This window comes from Sinocyclocheilus rhinocerous, unplaced genomic scaffold (genome assembly GCF_001515625.1).
Source record: "Sinocyclocheilus rhinocerous isolate Xijiao unplaced genomic scaffold, SAMN03320098_v1.1 scaffold2146, whole genome shotgun sequence".
Taxonomy (NCBI): domain Eukaryota; kingdom Metazoa; phylum Chordata; class Actinopteri; order Cypriniformes; family Cyprinidae; genus Sinocyclocheilus; species Sinocyclocheilus rhinocerous.
Window position 1 is genome coordinate 9,962 of NW_015623444.1, and position 8,048 is coordinate 18,009.

Genomic DNA, 8,048 nt, shown 5'->3' on the forward strand with positions numbered 1-8,048 from the left:
TGCGCAAAAAATCGCGCGAATATGAACGTGGTTTTGCGCTGCTCGTCAGTGAACAACGGCTCTGTGTAGTTAATGCTGCTCCATGTGAAAGCACGCACGTGATGGAGATTTACCGCTGATTACAGAAGCGGCTTTACTGATAAGATGCGCGTTAAATATCGCATGCGATTTATCGTACAGCCCTAGTTCAAACAATTCAATATCTATTATTTCCTGAATATTATGACATTCAAGAGGGCCGCCCCCTGATGATGTCATAATGTGCTAATTAGATGAGTATATTTATGCCCCACATAAACTTTCGGTCATGCCCAACATTTTTCTAATTTACAGTAGATCTCTATCTTTAAGCCCTTTCAAGCCACAAGCTTTTGAAATCTTGATGTCAAAATCCAGCATTTTTCCAAAAAAAACCTGGCGCCTAAAGGGTTAATCATTTGTATGAATAATATGTGAATCTGTATATATCGGTATTTATATGATCGATATGTGAGCAAGCACACATGCTGTGATCTATTTTAGGGACCATTAATTTGACACTTAAATTGCTCAAAAGGCAAGACTGTGGGTTTTAAATTAATTTCTCCTGCTGACCACTTGGTGTCAGTAAATATGCAACAGAAACAGGGCTGTTTTTAGGTAAATTGACCATGAATTTTAGAATGATGTGCCTTATAGGGATAGTTCACCTAAAAATACAATTCTGTCATTTACTCACCCTCATGTCATCCCAAAACTGACGTTTTTCTTCTGTGGAACACAAAAAAAGATTTTGGTAACCAAAGAGTTTTAGTGAGTTTCACTTTCTATTCTATTTTAATTCTACTTTATCTATTTATCTTCTTTATATATATATATATATATATTCTGTATATATATATTATTATTTTATTTTTATTTTTTATATTGGTAACCAAAGAGTTTGTGACCATTGTGTCTATAGTATGGACAACATAAAATCACAGAGACATGTCTCAAAATCTTCTTTTTATGAAAGTTAGTCACACAGGATGAGTGAATTATGACTAGTGTTGTTTTAGTAGTATTTGTGTAGTATTATAGTATCCAGCCTCATAACTATCTTAGGACACAGAAACACTAGTATTTACAGGATAGTCAGTGTACCTCATTTATACAGCATTTATTAATATTTTAAATTAGTTTTTATTTTTATATTTTCAGTTTTTATTTTGATTTTAGTTTAAATTTGTACATTTGTCATTTTATACTATATAATAATATTAATGTATAATATTTCTATTTAACTTTTATTTTGTAATTTTTTATAATTTTAGTGCTTAAAATGATTTTGAGTTAGTTGCCAAGGCAACATTTCTAATTTTCTATTTTCTTAAGTTTTTCATTTAATATTTGCATTTTATTTTAGTTTAAGCTTTGTCAATTATTGCAAATTATTTTTAATAGATTTAGTTCCCAGTAACAACACTGGTGATGACAGAATTTGATTAGATTTTTTTTGGTGAAATATCCCTTTAAGTCTGGAATACGCAACATAACTTTTGCCCAAATTTTTGCAATGATTTGCAGTCTGGATAGTGGTTATACATCGACACTAGTTGCCAAAGTGAGAGCCAGTGTATGAAACTAGTGTTTTAAAATATGTTCAGATCTTATAAAGTCATAGTGTATTCCAGCATTAATGCTCTAACATGAGGATACATATAATACCTTACTAAGTTTAGTAACTGTTGTTGTTTTCTTCTACAGATTCTACTTAATAGGTGGAGGCATACCGATCATTGTGTGTGGAATAACAGCTGCAGCTAACATCAAAAACTACGGCAGTCAAGTCAATGCACCTTAGTAAGTATTAGAGTTTAAGGTGCTTTTTAACTATCCCTTTCAATAAAATTCAAGCTAGAGGACTTTAATATATATATATATATATTAATGAAGAGCTCATTTGCAAAAACCGATAACTCCATTTAAATTTTTTTTCAGAAATCACGTTTTTTTTTTTATTGCGCATTCCAAGTAATATCAATCAAACTGCAGTTGGGTTGTTTTGATTAAGTAATAATAACTTAAACAAATACAGGTAATTTACAAAATTAAAGTTAATTGAAAATATGTTTTTTTTTTACATATTAAAAGTTTGTTTTATAGCAAAATCAGATAACTCCAACAGTCTTTTTTTTGGCAGAAGCAGATAATTCCACATTTCATGTTTTAGAGTTTAAAAAACACTTGTTTAATCTTTGAGATCTCCTCAGATGACAATGTAGACGCCTGACAAACGTTGTTGTTGTTGTGATCATAAGGGATGGGCGATACCCCTTATTTTGTTTCCGATACGATACCGATATTTTTCAAGGCAGTATCGTCGATATCGATACTTCTGCACTAAACTTTTAAATTATGAAATTTATTAAATTATTAAATTACTAAGAGTAAAATGGGTAATGAAAACCACTTAACTTTATGTTTAAAACGCATTTTAACCCGTTTAATCCCAAATTTTTCCCAGACATGAAAATATCCAAATGATGTGTCATTACTAACCCTTTGAAATAATCAATAATTTTTATTTATTTTTTTTTTTAAAGTGTGTGAACATTTTTATTTTATGGTCAGTCACTATTGTAACCGGTGGGATAATGTCTATACTGAATTAACATATTTCTGCATATTTCTATATATCTTAGCCCAGCTATTTTAAACAGTTTGATCACATTCTAGGGTTTCTATTATGCATAAAAAACCCTTACACAACATTGATAGGAATACTGAGATCAAATACAAAAAAATACAACTATCAATGTATTTCAAACAAAAACAAAGGTTATTCGTCCAATTCAATGCATATTGTACGCATTATTATTATTATTTTTGTTAAATAAACAAAACCACTGGTAAATAAAACGCACCTTAGTATCGATATTTTTTGTTTGAGTATCGATACTTTCGATACTCGCATCTGTATCGATTTATCGATACTTCGAATCGATACGCCCATCCCTATTCTGCAGTAAAACGTGAACTCGCGATGCCTTGAAAGTGGACAAAACCAGCTTTTTTGACAAAACGTGTTTTGGGTTCAGATCGCGCTATATGTGGAGAATAATACACGGCAATCAGCTCATTTTTTTTTTTAAGTGGCGTTTATCGGTTTTTGCAAATGAACTCTTCATGTATATATATATAATTTTGTAGTAACTGGATGCCACTTATTATTTTCATTATTTTTTTATTAACTGGAAGATGTTAATAGAATGCTACTCGCTAAATGAAACAAACGTAAAATAAACTAAAGTACTGTATTGTTAAATGCACTGTTATTTTAATATCATTACTATTATAGTTTTTGTTAATATTTTGACATTTACATTTTAGTTAAAGTTTTAGTATATATATATATATGATTGTAATTTACAGATTTTGTGTAATCAGTTAGACTTTTGTGTTTGGATCCATGTAAACTATTTGAGACAAAATGCAATGGTGTATATGTTTCCTTAACTTCGTTGCTGTTAACGACAGACTGTAGAGATCCAGCCTGTATCTGCCTCAAGGCGCTTTTCAAATCCCCTGCGAACACTTCCTGTCATTTCTCTGTCATGAGAAATTGCTTCTGCTATCGCTGGAGCCTAATGCCCATGCTCTGTAAAGTGCAGAATAATGCTTTATAAAGGAGAGAGTAGTTTAGACCTTCTGAAGCTGTGTGAACCTAATTATGGTGCTCTATTTTTGGCTCCCCACCTTGTGTGTGTTGGTTTCCCATGCTCCCTTCTTTCACTTGTGACAGCTGTTTGGATTGTGTAACAGCGTGGTTTAATTTGAAAATCCAGACCATCTGAGATCTTTGGGGTTTAATTAATCTCACGCTACCGTGACAAAAGAAAAACCGCTCTGCTGAGCATCACAGAACTCAGAAGTGCCTCATAAGTGTTTTACTTTTCTGATAAGATGAAGCCCTTGATACCACTAGTGTAAACTTAAGAACTTATGTATACTTAATGTAAAAACTACTTTTTGGAGAGCGGACCTGCAGTGAGTGACAGCTGCTGTGATTTATAACGGGATGGGAGTGTTCTCGCGCTGTTCTGTGTATATTTTATACACAATTTAAATTTCTTCTTGGTTTTTTAATGCTGCCAAGAAGGACAATGTGACATTGATTTACTGAAGTATAAAACAGCAATAAAGTAGTTCTCAGGAAAAAAAGTTCTCAGCTAGTTTTAGATGTGTAGACTTAAAATCTTAAAGTATACATACTGACATACCAGCACAACATCAGTATTATATTATCAATTCTACTGATCAACATTAAAAACATTAAAATATTATGTAGTTATTGTAATTTTAGTAGTTTAATTGTTTCTTCTTCTTATTATTATTATTATTATTACTATTATTATTATTATTATTATTGCAATAGATACAAATTTTGAGGCTGATATGGCATAAAATAAATATTAATGTAATTATTGTTATTGCCCTCAATATAATCTTTGATGCTGATTGGACAAAAAATAATAATTCCATAATTAATAATTATCACTATTATAATATAATTGGAAATAATCAACCGTTTTGATTTTTTGTTATAATTGAACAGCCCTAGATAAATGTGTTTATGAATGTTTAATGTGAACACTTAGAACAGTGTAGTATTATTATTATTATTATTATTGCCATAGATACAGTATTTGCTGATATGGCAATACAAAATTTAAAATTAATCTACATTAATAGTCATGTTAATTATTTATTTTAACATGCCTTTTTTTTTACATGTTTTATAGGTATTTGATATAGTAATAACAGTAAATAATGTATAATTACAAGCAACTAATACTAAAAATAACCCTAAACTTATAGTTAAGCACATGTTGCTATTTAATTTTACTTATTGTTATAGTGTGATTACACTAAGTATTGGCAGATTAAAATAAAGGGTGACCATAATCATCGTTATACTATGGGAAATAATCAACCATTACAATTTGTGTTGTAATCAAATGGCCTTATGTGAATGTATTTATGAAGGCATTTTAGTTTTTTTGAGTGTTCAACAGCAATATAAGCATTCAATTCAGAATGAGCTTACAGTTGTCATAAGAAAGGGGCAGGTTAAAATGGACTACATTTTTGGAGAGGTCCAGCATACATCATCAGAGAGAAGTCTGTATTTTCTCTGGACTATCCAGTTATGATATTTTGATTAACAACTACGAAGTCAGCAAAATCGTTGTAACACAAACACAAATTAACGGCTCACTTAAGAACAATAACATGCATTTAGAAAGTAAATAGGGTGAAGTTTCATTTCTATAGACTTTAAAAAGCCTCTCTTGTCTTTCGGCAGCTGCTGGATGGCATGGGAACCCAGTCTTGGTGCGTTTTACGGCCCGGCAGCCTTCATCGTTTTCGTGGACTGCATGTACTTCCTCAGCATTCTCGTTCAGCTCCGCCGGCACCCCGAGCGCCGCTTCGAGCTCAAGGAACAGTCTGAGGAGCAGCAGCACCTTTCTGTGGCCGAAGTGACCGAAATCACACCGGCCCTCCTGGAGTCCTCGTCTGCAGCCGCCGATCAACCGGTCCCGATGTCGGCTCTGGAGAACGAGCATACTTTTGTGGCCCAACTCATCGGCGTGGCAGGGTCTCTTGCACTTTATGTCGCTCTGTGGGTGTTTGGCGCTCTTGCGGTGTCCCAGGAGTATCCGGCAGATTTGGTGTTCGCCTGCCTCTTCGGCGCCGCCGCTTTGGCTCTCGGGGCGTTTCTTGTGGCGCACCACTGCGTGAACCGTCAGGACATGCGCCGCCATTGGTCACGAGCTTGTTGCCTGGTTCGCCGCAACTATGCCGTACAGATCGATTCCCTGCTTTTGCCAGTGGCGGGAGCCGGAGGCTCTGTCTTGACGGCAAGGGAAAACGGCGAAACTGCAAAGTGTCCAGCCAGCAGCGCCGAATCCTCGTGCACCAATAAGAGTGCGCCGAGCGTCCGTAACTCCACCCAAGGCTGTAAACTGACCAATCTGCAAGTGGAAGCGGCTCAATGCAAAGCGGCCCCTTCTACGGCTAATGGGACGGCGTTATTGGACAACAGCTTGACTGAACATTCAGTCGACAATGAGATTAAGATGCACGTCGCACCAATCGAGGTCCAATATCGGCCTAATTCGGTCAACAACAACAATCTTCCAGGAACGGGCAACGCAAACATCAACGGGCATTCAGGGCGACACCACAAGAACCGTACGAGAGCGCATCGGGCCAGTAGGCTCACGGTTTTGCGCGAGTACTCGTACGATGTCCCCACCAGCGTGGAGGGCAGCGTGCAAAGCGTCCCGCTCAAGCGCCACCATCATCACGAGAGCCTGCAGGCCCGTAACAGTCGACGGGCTGCGTATTTGGCTTACCGGGAGCGCCAGCACAGCAAAGCCAACTTCAGAAGGACAGCAGCGACGCCAGCACCAGTGTGCCCCGCCGCTCGCGGCACCTCGCCAAAGGTGGAGGCGTCCGCCCGGGTAACAGTTTTGGGCACGGGCTCAGCAACAACATGGGGAACGGCGTCAGTAATGGAGGCTTAGTCGGAGGAGGGGACGGATCGGGGACCGACGTCACCAGCCAAACTAGAGACTGTCCAAAACAGCCCCTCGCTGTTGAACTGGAGGTACAGCCCAAGTCTTACGGGTTGAACCTAGCGTGCCAAAACGGACCTGCGAAAGACTCCGAGAGGCTACAGAATTTGTCGCCCCTGAACGTGGAGAGTTCTGGGAATATCAAGACTGGCTTGTGGAAGCATGAAACTGCTGTGTAGCGAGATTCCCTTCTCTGAGACTACAAATCGGACTTTTACCTGTAACTGTGAATCTCTAATTTTATGATTTTGATCTGAAAGGTACAGTTTGTAAAAATAGTTCCTGAAAGAGTTTGCATTTAATGTTTATGTGAGAAAATACCTACAAATGCATATAGTTTACCACTTGGCTGCATCATAGTCAGTCTACAAATGGTCTATTTTTATATCCATTCGGCCAATTTTGTATTTTATTCTGACGTTTTCGATGGGCAAGAAATTGTAGGCCGCTGCCTCCAGAGTCGGATGCCCACGCAGTGATTGATGGCTGACTCTCAGGTCGGGCTGCCTGTCATCATTAGCGGTGACGGGAATATAATTGCTGTAGTGCAGCCTCACCTTTCCTTCCCCCTTCTTATCTAACTTGGCACAAGTCTGTCGAGCTCTTTTCCCGGCAGGGTAATACAGGATCGAGTGAAGGAAAATAGAATAATGCCTTACTTGCACACACTTGTAGCTAAAAATAGTGTATCAGAATGCAACTTTTAGCATTTTCTTTTAACAACCGATACTTTGTGAGTTTAGTGATACTAATGAAGTCCGCAGGGGTTTCTCTTTGTTAAATTAGGCCGTATATCAATAGTGCTCGAGACATTGAAGAAAATTGAGATTATTGCTTTCATAATACGCAGATGGATTTTTGTACAGAGTTGATTTTCTTCTTGTGATGAGAAAGTACCTGCCTAGGATGTAAATATGAATGTTAAGATTATGATGATTAATGGTTCAATTACATTTTTTATAATATTTTCAAAAATTCTAATATATATATATATATATATAATTTTTTGTTGAACCTAGCGTGCCAAAACGGACCTGCGAAAGACTCCGAGAGGCTACAGAATTTGTCGCCCCTGAACGTGGAGAGTTCTGGGAATATCAAGACTGGCTTGTGGAAGCATGAAACTGCTGTGTAGCGAGATTCCCTTCTCTGAGACTACAAATCGGACTTTTACCTGTAACTGTGAATCTCTAATTTTATGATTTTGATCTGAAAGGTACAGTTTGTAAAAATAGTTCCTGAAAGAGTTTGCAAAAAAAGGCTGCATTTGAAGACTGACATTCTTAAAAAGAAACATTTGCATAATTATTTCATAGGAATCAGACAAAAAATAAAAGAACAAAAAACGGAAATCATGCAATTTATTGAACCTTTTCCAGTAAGTATTCTCAAGCATTAAAATTTAATGTGGTATGACTCCTCAAATGTACATTTATATATATA

The 8,048-nt window shown here is 36.5% G+C and overlaps 1 pseudogene; it reads left to right on the forward strand.

The window, feature by feature from the left end:
- LOC107740975 (adhesion G protein-coupled receptor A3-like) overlaps window positions 1-7,035 on the forward strand; it is a 15,490-nt pseudogene extending 8,455 nt beyond the window's left edge.
- The last annotated feature ends 1,013 nt before the right edge of the window (window positions 7,036-8,048 follow it).